Source organism: Cupressus sempervirens, chromosome 8 (genome assembly GCF_028749045.1).
Source record: "Cupressus sempervirens isolate cs-2001-9-10 chromosome 8, ASM2874904v1, whole genome shotgun sequence".
Classification (NCBI taxonomy): domain Eukaryota; kingdom Viridiplantae; phylum Streptophyta; class Pinopsida; order Cupressales; family Cupressaceae; genus Cupressus; species Cupressus sempervirens.
Genome location: NC_143125.1, coordinates 402,000,864 through 402,017,099, shown reverse-complemented (window position 1 = coordinate 402,017,099; position 16,236 = coordinate 402,000,864). Strand labels below are relative to the sequence as shown.

Below are 16,236 nucleotides of genomic sequence, written 5' to 3'. Positions count from 1 at the left end.
TTTAAGCATAGATAGAGCTTTAACACACAAAATGGAGGACTTACTTGCACAAAGAAACCTTTTAAATCCATGGTTGGCAGAGATTTTTAAGAAGTTTTACTTTAAAAACTATGAAGCTATGGAGGAATTCATCAAATTGTAGCATGTATCTTGGTGGCAATAGAGCATAGAAAATGTAAAATGAAAAAATGAAATGAAACTTTGCAAGGCGTGAATTTCTTAGTGGCAACAAAGAATTAAAAGTTGAAAGTGTAAAATGAAGAAAAAAGAGGGATTATATATTTTTATTTCCTACACTAATATCTTTAATACTATTAAGTTTTACTAATCTATTTTTGTTACATTTTTGAAGATTTACAAATATGATATAATTGTATGTATTTAATTGTTAGGTAAGTATATTGTTATTTTTATTTTAATATAGTGTAAAAGTCTTCACTCTATTTTTTTTTTAAATTAATTAATTTAATTTCTATTAAATAGTTTTATTTTTTATTAATCAATAATTATAATTAATAATGTATTTTTATTTAAGATAAATAGTTTAAAATTTAACGCATACTTATATTCTCATATTTTGTAAAAAAGTAGCAATTACATGTTATTAAATAGATTTTCAATTAATAATAAATTGTCAATATTTTTTACCATGGTTTTAATTATTAGTTATAAATTAATAATCCATTTAATTATGAATATTGAAATGAACAATTGAGAATCCAAATGAGTAATATAAATAGTAAAGAATTAAATTAAAAAAAGTATTAATAATCCATCTAATTATTGGTTACTGAGTATCCAATCACATATTTGGTCATCTAGTTGGTAGTTTATTTAGTTATTTCTGTTTGGTTGATCTTGTGATTTTATCTAGTGACCAATTTAGTCACTTATTTAGTTACCTATATATAAATTGTAAAAAAATGGTAAAATGTGATCAACTTTAGTCACCTAAATAAAAGTTTTAGTAGTGTGACTAAGATTTTTAGTCACATAGTCACATATTTGCCAAAATGTACTAGTGGCAATGTGGCTTGCAGGATGGAGTTCTTGTAGATTTTCTTAGTTGACTTGGTGTATTTAATGTGTGTGAATGTGATGTTGATCAATCATAGGGATATATGGACTTATTTAGGCCTTGGATCTTTATCCTAGGTGCATTCAATGGGTGTTGTAAGCCAACTAAGGCATTTTGTATTTAATATCTATTATAGGTTGACTTGTGGATAAAATATACATTTAATGTAAGGTTTTATTTAATTTGTAACTTGTTAGGCCAACTTGTGGCTCATTTGGATATCAGTAGAAGGTCTTGTGGAGTCTTGAATCATAATTCATCTAGCATGGAGAAGAGGGAGTAGTTGAGAAGGAGCGAAGAGAAGTAGAGTTAGTAGTTATGGCTTGGGAAACAAGAATATTTCTTGGTGGCCTGTGAACACAAGTTTAGATCTTGCTAGAGGTTTCTACCAGAGTACTATTGTGTTATAGATCTGGACTAGCTAGGGTTTGGAATTGATCTTGAGGGATCTTGTAGAACTATTATTTGCTTTGTATTTGATCGTAACCAAGAAGGCTTTACAACTTGACACATTACATGTAATAAGTTGATTTATAAATAAAGAGTTGTGCTTGGTATCAGATCTTGTATCTTGTGTTTTTTTTCCACCGTGTGGCTATTTACTAGGAATTGGATAACCTCCAATGGGGGTTCATTCAGTTATGCACTACATTACCTTCATTAAACTAGACATGATTCTTGTTAATAATGTCTATGAATTAAAAAATCATCATCATCTACTAAGTCTTCACTTCTTACTATCTATTCTTCTCTTTTATCATTTTATCTAACATTTCTCATATTCTATCAAGAAATCATTTATGTCTTTTTTGTACAAATAATTTCTGAAAGGGGCATAACGTCCTCCTACTTTCACCAGGGTAAGCTTGGGCATACATAATAAGATTTCCTTTGACACAATGCTCACAACTGCATTGTAACAAAGAGTGGAAAATGTAGACACTTAAAAACAAACATACAAGCAAATACACATTTAATTAATCAACTAATTATTCAATTATGATTAATAATTCTCTAATCATTAATTAATCATCTCATTCCTCTTTAAAATTGAACCTTTGCATCATTTAATTTTTTTCCCCAAGTTTATTAAATAATTAATTTTTTTAATTAATCACCTTTAATTAATTATTTTTAATGATTAATTAAAATTAATTTATAAAATCTCATAAATAATTATTTAAACTAGTTAATCTATTCCTCTTAATTAAATTAATTTAAGTTAGTTTCATCTGAATTTCCCCCAATTTTAGTTTCTAATTAATTCCATTCAATTATGTTTAATTTGAGCTAATTTGAACTAATTTCATTTTTTTATTTAGTTAAATTTTTAGTTTGATTAAACATTCAAAAATGAAAAATGAATAAATTATAAGGTATTATCAATTTCAAAAATTAAAAGTTTCCTCTTTATCTCAACAATCATATATTCTTCAAAAACAAAACAAAATAAAGTCTTTTCATTTTCAATTTTTGGAGGCTCTATATCTCCAAAATTTGAAAATTCTTAAATTTTAACCTCTATTTTTTGAGTTTGAAATTGGAAACTTGTTAATTTTGTCTTTGGTCTTATCTCTTCTTTTATGTTGATCATGATTTTCATTGATTAATCATGATCATACATTTTAAGCACAAATTCCATATAAGCAACTCCCATTCTTTCATATTATCTTGTTCAATTCTATATCAAACATATGCAGGTTTTAAATCAGTAGTTATACATCAAATCTTTGTTAGTTTATCATCACAAACATTACTAATCATACTCTTTGATCATATTTAAGTGCTTCCAAAATCACTATCGAGTGTAGCCCTTCAACGAAATAAAGAGAAGCAACAAAAGGATGAAGGAATGACTAGTTTGCATGTTTGTATTTATGTCTAAACCTATCAATCAAATTTTTATATATAAGGAAGACCTCATATGTATATATTGGGTTGTATCCATTTCACTATATTTATTATGTCTATACTTTTTCTTGAGGCTATGTTGTAGAAGGAATCCTTTTGGTTTTGTGGGTGATCCTATAAGATTAATGTTAGATTGTGGTGACTGATCAGGAAAGTACTGTACATACTTCATAAATAGTGGGGTTCCCGAAAAAAAAAAATTTGGGCAGTAGCCGACATGGTAGCCAACATATTATGGCTGACATATGGCCGACATGTTATAACCCTAAAGTGGTTTAATACTTGTATAAAAGGGCTTAGGGTTGGGTATTTTTTCATAATGTTGTGATGCGAAATTGGTTCTTGCGGCGGTATTGAGCTGTAAGGGATTACGGATTGTAATCAGGTTGTAATCACTGGATTGTAATAAGATCAGACTTGCTGTCTGGTGGATGTAGCCCAGGGATTGGGTGAACCACGTTAAATCTTGGTGCCTTGTGTTCATTTTTGTGTGTTCTATTATTTTTCTGTTATTGGTTATATTTGCATGTAGTTTTTATTTCTGTCTGTGGTTTATCCTAACAATTAATTTGGTTAGAAATTAAAGATGCAAAGCGTACTAAATAGTTTTTTATGTTATATTTGAGATTTTTGTTAAATCAATTTACCTAGAGGTTTAACAAATGATGAACAAAAATTAGAATTTTTTTTTTTTTCAAGTAAAGTATATTTTTTTTTCCATCATTACTTTTCTATTTAACTTCTACAAGTTAGGTTGTCTCTTGTAGAAAAAACTTTAGTTTCACAAGTGTAATTTGAACAATAGTAAAGATAAATTTAGTTTTATATGTTCTAAGGTATTCATTTAATAATGTTTTATTTCTATGCACATTAATTCAAAGTGATTATTTAATTATATCTATTATAGTATCATATTCCATCCAAATCTCAAGCTAGATCTCATATTTTATTTATCTAGTTTTCATACACTAATGTCTATTTATTATTTAAGTTTGATCTATTGATTTTTTTAAATGAATACTTAATGAACTTTGTAACATGACTAGTGATACTAGCAAGGTATGCCCTCTAGCTCCATGTGAAACACCTTTGACTTGAAGTTGTGAACTAATGAGGCCACGGATAGGGGACTTCATCCCCACACTTCACTTGTTCAAACTCATGAGCTCAACAAATCAACAAAGATACAAGGCCTACAAGCATGATAGCTCAACAAACTTTTGAACCTTAGTGAGTGCCTCACCTACAAGGTTTTTAAATGACAACACTATACATCTTGCAACTTGATTTCTTAAACCTTAAATTTAATTAAATTATATAATTATTTGACTTAGAAAAATAATAGTTGAAGTAGTTATTTTGACCATAATTATATTATGGATGTAATCCTAAAAAATATCACTAACATATTTTAAAAGGTAACAAATGTTTCTATTCCAAAACAAAATTTTGTTGGTGGATTGTTCAAGTAAACCATACTCACTTCAATGGTCAAAGGTATATTTTGGTCAATTAAAGACGATATCTATTCACCATTATTAAATAGGGATACATTAAATTACTATGATTACCTAATTATTGAAAAGCACGTACACTTTGAATAATATTCTCTAAAATATTAGAATTTTTTTTTATAGGGAAAAGGCCAGAAGACCCATTTTTGAAAGTCTATTAAATTTCCTTCACAATTAGACATAAAGATAATATTAGAGAATTATTTTAACTACATGAAACCTTCAAGTTTGCATTATATTGTGGATATGTTTTCTGAAATAAAAAATTAAAATATATTATTTTAATCTAGAATTTGCATAAAAATAACCAATATTGTGTTATATATTAGGTTCATGATGAATGATAAGTAAAGAATTTGTGATAAAAAAGTTATTGAATGGAATGGATTTTTCTTGGGAACAAGGCAATAAATTCCCCCTTACAAACCAAGTATAAAGAATTAGCTTCCTTGTAAACAAAATCAAGAAGAGAGTTGAATGGTGGTTGATATAGAAATTATTTGTCATCACCTAGATGAGATTAGGGGTGTAAAGGGTATTGTGATAGCACATGGGTGCCATTGTGGTATGGGGATTATTGTGACCCTACATGGATGTAATTGGGGTGCAAGTGTTATTATGATAGCTCATATTTTCTTATAGGAGTTCCATTTATAGAGAGGAAGACATTCTTTGGATGAGTTGTGCAAAATGTTGATGTTGATGAGGCAAATAATGTGGACACCATGCTCCTTTTATCTACCAAATGATTAATTCTAGAGAGTGTTTCTTGCATGGTGGTCAAGGTCATATTACCAAACAAGATCTTGGACCATCCTTCCTCTCTACAATGGCATGAAATCACAGGTGATACATTTAATTTGGTCTCTTTAATTATTATCTTTCGAAGTGAAAGCTTCAAGTCTTTATGAAGAAGATGATTGAGGTTCACCCAATAAAGAAACCCTACATTACTACTAGACAAACACTTAATGCCCATCGCATTGGGATCCCTAGACTAACACACTATGTGTCTCTTGTAGCCTCTTCTTGCTCTCTTAATACATTCTCTCACAAATTCCCTATTAGTTAGCATTTCACCTAGCACATTTGTGTTTGTGAAGAAACCATACAAAAACTTGATATTCTACAAGTTGTTGTAATGACATTATTATTATATGAATATATGGCTTCCACTCTAAAGTTGGGGAGTCACATATCCATTGATAGACTATAAACAATGTGAACATGATCACACTCTGTTTGACTCTACACCACCTCTGCAATGCTCACGAACCTTGGACCAAAACAAAACTAGCCTTGCATAAATATCATCACAAATTAGATGATTCTTCTTGTTTGTTGCAAAATGTAATATGTTTATTAATGTTTCCTCGTCCATTATGGTTCCTAGTGGGTTGGATGCATTTTTTCTTAGAATTTCCTTCACTCTTATCTTACGACACTTGGCCTCTTTGTATGTGTCTTCAAGTGCACTCACTATCACTTGAAAATTGTTGGGACTACAACACTCCACTGGTATCAACTCTACTCCAGTCTGTCATTTTAGATCTCCACCAAACCTATTTTTCAACATTTGCATTTACATTAGATTTATCTACTAATTGAAATATTAAATCCAATATTTGATTGCAACATACATAATCAAAACAAAATATTATTACGTAGTTAAGATAATCTTGAATAGGTTTGCATGGAAATTCGAAAAAGTAGTAGATTGGTAGTAAAATATTTAAGTTGAAATTACCCTAAATAGTGTGGGGATGGAAGAAGGAAAGCATTTCCTAGATTTGCCAAGCAAAATGTTAGCACTTCATTAGTTGTGCACCTCATGAGCTACAGTGATGCCTACAATGAGAACTATTATATCTTTACCAAATTTTAGTCTTCCTCCTCCCACTTCCTCCATTAAATAGCATATGATGCATTGCATTAACAAGTCATTATAAAATGATTAATATAATCAATTTAAAATAACACCTAAATTTAATTGAATTGAATAATTAAAATAACACCTAATAATTTTCTTAATTAGATTTATTGAGTCATATTTTATGAGTTTGACTAAATGGTACAATATTTAATGTCAACTGAAAGTTTTACAATCAAATTTATTAACGGAAAATTAGCATTGGGTCAACAAATATGATGATATATAAAGATGCCCATTGCATATTTAATCATTAAAAGATATTAAAATAGAATGATATTAGAGTTACCCTGAGAATGAGTAGCTCTCGGAACTCTAGAAGCGCATGGAGTGTTGCAGCGACGGCGTCAACACAGACAATGTCAGATTTGCTTTGTGACGCCATACACTCGTCATCCCTTACGAAACTTAATTCGTCGAATCTCCTCGACAACTTCCTCGTGTTTGAATACGCATTTGAACCTCACAGACAATATTCCATTCGCGTACTTGTATATTTATGATAATATATAAATGAGGACCATAAAGTAGGAAACAAGAAGAATAAAGCAACCTTCTACTAATGGTGTGCACATATAGATAAATTACTCCTCTCCTTTCTACAATCGCCTAACGTGTACAAATAATTGTATTTCGTGTGGTCTTACATGCATATTAAGGACTTGGTGTTTGTAATATAACAACCCTCACAAATACATGTACTCCATAAATAGTTTTACTTCATATCTAGACTTGTCTATGAGGCATACCCATGCATGATTCTTATAAATGACTTTGTGATCATTTACAATGAATGTGGGTTCAAATAGATAATGTTTTCTAACACTTCTCTTAATGTTTATTCTAGAGGGTTCATTCTATCAATTAATTTTAGAATAATAGATAATACTTTTTTTTTCGATGAATAGTCATTTTCTATTAATAAATGATATACTAAGATTACAATTCACAAAAAAGGGTCGGGGGATGCAAGATCACCTCGCAAGAGTTCACACAACCGAAGCCGGAAACATTAACTATTCATAAAAGAACATATAAAGCAACCTTATGATAGATAATATTTTTTACTAACTTTTGATTTCTTCAAAAAATATGATCTTGTAGGGATACATACATGTCAATATAATCATGTACTTTGGACTACAAAGTAAACCTTTTATAATAATTAAGATCTGAATTTGTTAGAATTGATCAAAAGTGCTTATAAAGTTTCTTACATAAACTTATGTCTCCTTGAAATAGTCCCCTATATTCTTGTTACAATAGTAACATCTATGGGCTTGACATACAATGCCTATAGGTCCAATCTTTAATGCTTTTAAAAATAGAAAAATTAATATAGGAAAAGTCTATAGAAATTACATGCATTGTTGAACATGCATAAGGTTGATTAGAATAGTACTAATAGTGATTAACTTATCCTTAAATATAGATATTGAAAATATATCATTTTCCATGTCAATTAGAATAATACTAACAATAGTAGGAATGTGAGTAGAAAAGAAAAGGGGGATAGAGTATGAAGGGGAATTTTAGGGTGACTTCTAAGAGGGGAAAAAAGGGAAAATATTGAGTAGTTTTGACCTTAACAACCACATGTCATAGAAGAATATTGCAATAATAGCACCAACCTCATTGCACACTTTGAAAAAAATGGTACTTGGTCAAGTTTGGTTTGTGGGCAATGAGGTTGAGGTCATGTGCTTATTGGGATCATAATCTCCTATGAATTGTAATTCATTGAATTTCCTTGTGTTGAATACACATTTGACTCCAATAGACAATATTTTATTTGTTGACTCATAATAATATATACATGGTTGATATGTGTGAGAGGGAGGGCTAAAATGAAGGTTATGAAGCAAGGATAACTTTAAGAAACCCCTTTCGAGAAAAATATGTAAAATGCTGGCGAATTCAACATTAAATATGCAAGAAAAATTTCTAACCGAGGGCAATTTTTTCATTTGAGGCAAGGGAGGAAATTATTTTCTATTGGTAAAATTTTTCGTTTCCATATCAAAATTTAATAATAATTGTGGCGAATTAATTTTATTTTTTTTGGCACACACATAAATGTAGGTGATTTTTTTTGTTGGTCATAAACATTTTCATAATGTAAGAGGCGAATTAATTATTTTATATAACACAAAATATTAATATAGTTAGATAATATGTCAATTTCCAAAGAGAGATTATTTAATTTTTTGGTGAATTTATAGAGCCAAAAGTGGTCCATGGCCCACATGCCAAGTGTACACTATACAATGTACTTGTAGTATGCCAATCCATTAAGATGCAATTAATAATGTACCCTTTTTTATTGCCAACTTGGTCATCATCACTTTTAATGTTGTCATTTTATGGTTAAAAGAATTAATTTGGACCGTTGATTTAATATAGATCAATGGCTTCATTCTATTTCGGGCCTAATTTTAAATGACATACAATAAAGTCTCAATCTTCCTGGAATTAGGACACGTGTTCCAAAGACTAAAACATAAAATAGTTGGCTAAACGGGGATGGTTAGAGACACATGTCAGTAAAATGGTTGGCAATGCACAACCCAAGGGAAAATATTATTTTATTTTAAGGGCGAAATAACATTGTCCAATAAGAAAACATTAGGGAAACATAGGCGAAAATTTTAAAATAATTGTGTTTTAAATGTAGATTACATTGGCGATTGGACCGGGATTTGCGACCAATTATATGTAAACTAATAAGCAATTAGCCTTGGATTTTGACCCAAATTATTTAATATCTTGGTGACATGGTTGATCCTATATGTAGGTTTTATTCGCTAAATTGCGATTTCCCAAAGAGACAGAATAGCCAATTGGCGAAGATTTGCCACTAAAAAAATCACTGTTATGAAGCAAGAAAGAGGATTAAGATACAATAAATTGTGTCTATATATATGAAACATTACTCAAAGTTTTCTTTATATCCAAGAGTAAGCCTGGGCCTAGGGGAAGGACGTACTAATGCCATAGTTGGATTATGTATTTGCTTTATTTTGATGAACTCAAAAAGTCTCTATTAATGTTGCATTGTGACTATTTGTATATTATTCTTTTGTGTTGACCTTCATGAGATGCATCTAGTTAGTCTAGAGAAAGAGAAAAAAAAATCTTTAATGTATTTATGTGATATTATTGTTTTCTTTTATACAATGTCAAAAGAATCAAGAGTTATACAACCAATACAATTATACAACTAAATAATGTAATATCGTTATGAAATATGGTTACAAAAAAAATTCCCCCCTTATTATATTGATCCTAATAACACCATATTCACTTTGCTCTAGGGACCCCCCTCCCATTCCCACTTAAGGATTACATGGAAAAATATGTGGATTGCATAATTTGAAAACTTATTTTGAGGAAATCTTCTTTTGAAGTAAAAAATCATGAAACAAGAAAGCCTCTATCGAGTTTTCTCATGGCTCTTGGAAGGTGTAGCTTTGAGCTATGTTCTTAATCTCTTATTCTCAAACTCTCAAATCATAATCTTGAACTATCTAACCATGATATAACTAATATTTATCATTGTCTAGTGACCCTGAAAGGGTATAATCTCAATGATATACTTTGAAGCTCATTGATAGAAATCCATATTGAGTAAAGCACCGAATCCAAAACCTATCTCCAAAAATGATTATTGTCAAAACATGCATTTTTCTTGAGTTTGTTAACAATAGAAAGAAAAAAAAAGAGTAGAAAACCAATATTGTCAAAAATGCTTCTTATGTAGAACACCATCCCAAAATGAGAAGTTCACTTGAGATGATGGAAGCTCCCCCATCCTCTAATGTTACCAACCTTCAAATGTGAATGTTCAAAGTAAAAATATCATGATTAAAGGAGAATGATAATCATTAATTACCTCTCCATAATCTAACATATTCCCATCTTCAATACAAGAAATATTTCCTTAATTTTTATTTCATTTTCCCCTTGAGAACATCACTAGCACTAGTTTGACAAACCCATGTTGTGTAACCCTTTTTCTTACAATAAAAACATGTATTGTCTCATTTATTTTTACTAGGCAATTTCTTAGTAGTTTGTGAATATAATACTTTATCTAATTGATGATCTTTCTTCCATACCTTTTTTTTTGTCCTCTTTACTTCTATAAAAAATTATCTTCTAGAGTTTGTGAAATGATTTGACTAGCTGTAAAAATAACATTGTTGTATTATGGAGGCAAACTATTTAACAGTATGGCCTTAGCATTATCATCATCTATTGGATCCTTAATCTCTACTAATTTCCTAACGAGAGATTTCAAATTACTTATATGAAAATTGTGATTCCATCTTCCATTTTAAACCTAAAAATTTTAAATTTTAAAGAAAAATTTGCATAAACTGATTTGCTCAAAATAACTTGTTCATATTATTCCAAATGTCAATAGAATATTTATTTAAATATATATTATAATGTTTAGATTTTTCAAGAGAAAGACCTATAGTAGCCTTGGATTCTCAATCTCCATTTTTCCAACCCAACAATTTATTTGCATATGTAGGTGCTAATTTTTTATTTTTCTTATTGCTACCCATAATTTCTTATGTTAGTTATGTTTGTGTTTTGATGCTCCATCTATGATATTTGAAATTTGATTATTTATCTAATGGAATTTCCATTCTAGAAAATATAAATGAAAAGTAATCTTGACTCATACTTTTAAGAGGGAGATGATGGACTAATGCCACTCATTTTAGACAATGAAGAATAGAAGGATAGTGTAGAAACTTGGATAGATTGAAAGATCTTTTCTTACATAAGTGGGCACTAGATTTTACATTTACATTATTGTCAACCATGTATTTGCATTGAACCATTTACCAAAACTTTCAACCTCAAGCACACATATTTTACTACTGATTTTCAATGCCACTATGCATCAACATTAAAACCAATGACTAAATGGACAAGAGGAATAATTTCCTCTTTTATTTTGGTTAGAGATCATGAGACAAGAATAAGAAAAATCCTCCTAGAAGCACCTTGAATTCTAAGGCCACTAAAAAATATGGTTAGATATGTTGTTGTAGACAAGTGCCTCATAAATAACATTATATGATCATCTATTACACAATAAAATTATTTTGATGCCCTCACAAATTTTCCACGTACCAACAAAAACTTCTCTCAACTTAAATCAATTGTTCACCAAGATTAGTGTCAACATAAAATATTTTATTCTCTTATCCAATGGGCACACCATCACAATGCGTTCCAGTTTGTTCAACAATAAGCCCTACAAACTCAACAAAAAGGGAGGCATCAATTTGCCCTTTAAAAAACTTATGTTATGCAAGTTTATCTAATATGTACATCTATGCAAATAAATACATGTCATCTACACTAGCTCCTTGTGTGCAAGAATCTTAATATCAAATTTTCTATGAAAATGTGTGCACCACTACTAGATACAACATTTGAGGACATGGACATATGTATTGGCTATGATACCATACGTGCTAGAGAAAGAGTTAAAAAGTTTGATTTATTTATGTGATAATGTTGTGCGCTCTTAGAAAATTTTAAGAGATTTGACATTTACACAACCAAAAAAATTACAACTTATGTCAATAGTTATAATTGCATTATTTCAATCATGTATAGACAACTATTCATATGGATAGTAGTTATACTTGTGATTCTAGTGATGATCATATATGCATGATGACCTTATCATGATGTGACATGATCAATATTATATAATAATTTTTACATTTTATTATTACGACGATGTTTTGGTTATATTAAGTCTAATGTGATTGCATGATAATACACTATTGTTTTTTTTGCTATATGTTGATATATTATGAGTTTGATCATGATTTTTCATTGGTTTAGTTAGGGGATTTGATATATGATCATTATTAGTGTGAAATATTTTTTAAATGCATTTACTTAAATGAGATTAGTATTATGATTTATTTAATGATGATTCAATGTGAAAGGAATAATATTGTAACATTCAAATACAAATGAATTATTATGATGTTAAAATTATCTTTCATGAGATTTACTTATTTGCTTATTTATGCATGTGTTTTAGCTATTTTACATACATGAGTGTAAATTTTTAGTGATGACAAGTATTGGCCATTGACTCTGCTTGTCTTAACGCCTTTGGATTTGTCCTTATTTTTTAGAGTTGTTATTGGAGATATTTGTAATGCCCGGCTTGAGAATCCCAAAAGAAATAAACCTAATATGTTACAAATTTTATTGGACTATTTTTTAAAAAATAAATTAAACAACATCAAAGTAACAATAATGCAGAAGCAATATATACATACACATCAAGAACACGTAATCAATTACAAATACAGTTTCAATTCCTTGAGGGTTCCTTCACGTTGAGCTACATTTAATAAAGTTTTATTAATAAGTTTAAGTCTAAATTACAATGTCCATAGTCTTAAAATGAATAAACACATACATAGTCATATAAGAAAATGCATAAGTATGACTAATAATATGAAAGCACTTCTAATGAACATCCACTACACATGTCATAGGGTATGTGAAAATAGATACAAGTACATCAATATATAATACAATATCTCATAGGATCTCAAAACACATGATACATAAATATATCAAATGAAGAAAAGTCTTCAAGATAAGAGGAAGAATTATAATGGTACCACTATATCAAGGAGCACCCAACATCTATCAATCTAAGGGGGACCCAAATGGTAAGAATACACTAACTCTCGATCACATGGTCACCTAATCAGGCTCCCATTTCTGTCGTGCAGGAGAGATATTGTACGATCCACAGATAGATAATCAAATCATAAAATAATCCTAGGTAAGGGATCCTAATAGCCAAAACTACCTCAAGAGCAACACAAACTACTCAAGAAGAAGAGATAATAAAAATTGAAAGGACACTCATTTCACTACTAACATCTCATATCAAGTCAACATACAAATACCAAGACCAAAAATATACAACTAAGAACAATGACCAACAGATAACAACTATCATCAATAAAAGTAAACTACCAATCACTAGTCCAACAATAAAAACACCACCAATGAATAACTAATCATTCATTAATAAAAGTCAACTATCAATAATAAATGATATTCAATCAATGAGTAACAACTCACAATAAATACACCATCAAAAGTAATATCCAATAAGTACACCACTAGAAGCAAATATAAGAAAACCATGAAGGAGACTCAGGCTACATACTATGAAGTGCCATCACATGAGCCAACTCTAAAGTTACCCTAGCAATCTCTCAAGACCTCGACCCCCTAGTGAATCTATGTGAAATTAGAATACCCTCTCATGATGATGAGGAAACTAGTCCTACTTCTCAAGGTATCATCTCCATCTCATCCTTAGTCTATACAAGCACTCAAGGCATGGATGAGAAAAAAATATCTATTTTTTTAATGTATCTCAAGGTAAAGGGCTAGGCAAGATATTTTAATTACTATATTATCACGTGTTACACAACTTACAATGAGTTACCCTGACATCCACTTTGGGCTTCGGACCCCATTGCAAGCCACTCCCATAGACATGCACCTAGGCTACCTTCTCAAAAATTTTAAACCACAATAGTGTCCCATACCACAAAAAATAATATTGATCGAATTTGGTTTCTTAATAGGCAACACAAAAAATAACATTATTTCTCAAAACCTAAGTTCTCATAATTGTTCAATAGCATAAAACATAAATCTCAATTCAAATAATAAAGTTCATCATGACATCCAGTCAAATAATCATAAAAGAAATCTCAAAAATGGCCTCTAGTTCACAACCTAACTTGGCCAACAAACAACCTACAAAGAAAAAAAATTATGAAAATAAACATCACAAGACTATAAATAGAATATTAGAAAATACATAGTTTTCAGCCACATCATTTAATTTCACCAATTTCTCTTGTTTAGTTTGGGTCATAAGGATGTGTTTAGAAATAAAGTAAGAATATACATATTAATATAAACTGTTATGCTAATATACTTATTTAAAACAATAAGTATTTAAATATTCAATTTTTGTGTATATAAAATATCATGCAATATTATCATGTTATTAATTTAAATAAATCTTAAATTGTAAATGATTTAATTAATAACATAAATGTATATTATTAGATTAAATGTTAATATTAATTTCATTTCTAAAATATTATTTTGACTTCTATTTAAGTCTGATATTAACATTTAATTTTCTTTTAATTCATAATACAAATAAAAATAAAATTATAAATTTAATTTACTTATTTATAATTTCTCTCATAAAGTTGACTAAATTATTACAAAGTGAACTCTACCACAACTTCTCTTAAAATATAATAAAATTTTAAATATTTATTTATTAACTTTCTTCTTGCATTAATAATTATAAAATCATTTATATGCAACTAAGAGTTTAATTAAACTTAAATAATCACTAATACTAACATTCACTTTATAACTAAATGAATAATATTTATTTCATTTATAAATTAATAAATTATTTTTATTTTTATTTTTAAATAAATAAATCTGAAAATTATATTATATTTTTTATAAAATAAAAATAAACATGCAATTAGTATTTTTGCATGTCTTTGATCTCTCAAATCATGCAACCATACTTAGTTTTCTATTTTTAGCATATTTGTTTTCACATGTATGCACCTTATTATACTTAGCTTTCTATTTTTAGCATATTTGTTTTTACATGCATGTAACCTTACTATACTTAGCTTCCATTTTTAGTATATTTATTTTCACATGCATGTAACCTTACTATACTTAGCTTCTATTTTTAGTCTATTTATTTTCACATGCATGTAACCACACTATACTTAGCTTCTATTTTTAGCATGTTTATTGTCACATGCATGCAACCATACTATACTTAGTTTGTATTTTTAGCATGTTTGTTTTCATATGCATGTATACATTTTTCTTTCCTCTCAATTAATCTTTTGATTTCCAAATAGATATTGCAATTAAATTATTTTAGATGTAAGAAGAATATTCATCTATATTTAAAAAATTCATGATAATCACATAGTTCTAATGACAAATTTAAATGTGAAACCCTAACTATTCAATTTATTATTTTCTTCCAATTTATTTTTTCTATTAGATATAGAGAGATCAAAAAAATAATTACACAGTTCTCCGAGTTTCCAATTTTCAATAATCAAATTTTCATTATATTATAAAAGGGATTTATAAGAATACAGTCACAATAATTTTTTACAATTTTTTAATAATTTTTCTCAGTCAATTTTTCTTGATTAATAAGTTTTCCTTTTCAAAATCTACAACATAATTCTTTATTCAACAATCAATACAATAATAAGCAATATGCAAACACCCAGGAAGCCACAAACTAGATAGATCTTTCAATAAAATTTTACAATGGGTTTTCAAACCCTACCTCAAAATCATAGCTAAAATCTGAGACAATCTATGAATGCATGCAAATCCAAACCATTTGAAACTTTCAACAATTCTTTTGATCCAATTCCAAAATTTTGCTCCCCATAACCTGTGTAATTGTAAAATGAGCTCTTAATCTCTCACAAAGAGTTCTCACCTAAATCGAGGCTCTAATTATGCAATCACGAGAGAGAACTCATTGGTCAATTATTGTTTACTACTTTATTGGCTTTTACCTTTTTATGCACAACTCTTTTAGATATTTGATTACAAAATATCTTAATTTAAATAATTAGCTTTCTTTCTTTAATTAAATTTCAAATTATTTTTAATAATATATTTATTAATTTAATTAATAACAT

General features: G+C 28.8%; 1 pseudogene; it reads right to left on the bottom strand.

The window, feature by feature from the left end:
- Positions 1-5,088: 5,088 nt before the first annotated feature.
- LOC149542984 (1-aminocyclopropane-1-carboxylate synthase CMA101-like) lies at positions 5,089-6,412 on the bottom strand (annotated as a pseudogene).
- Positions 6,413-16,236: the final 9,824 nt, after the last annotated feature.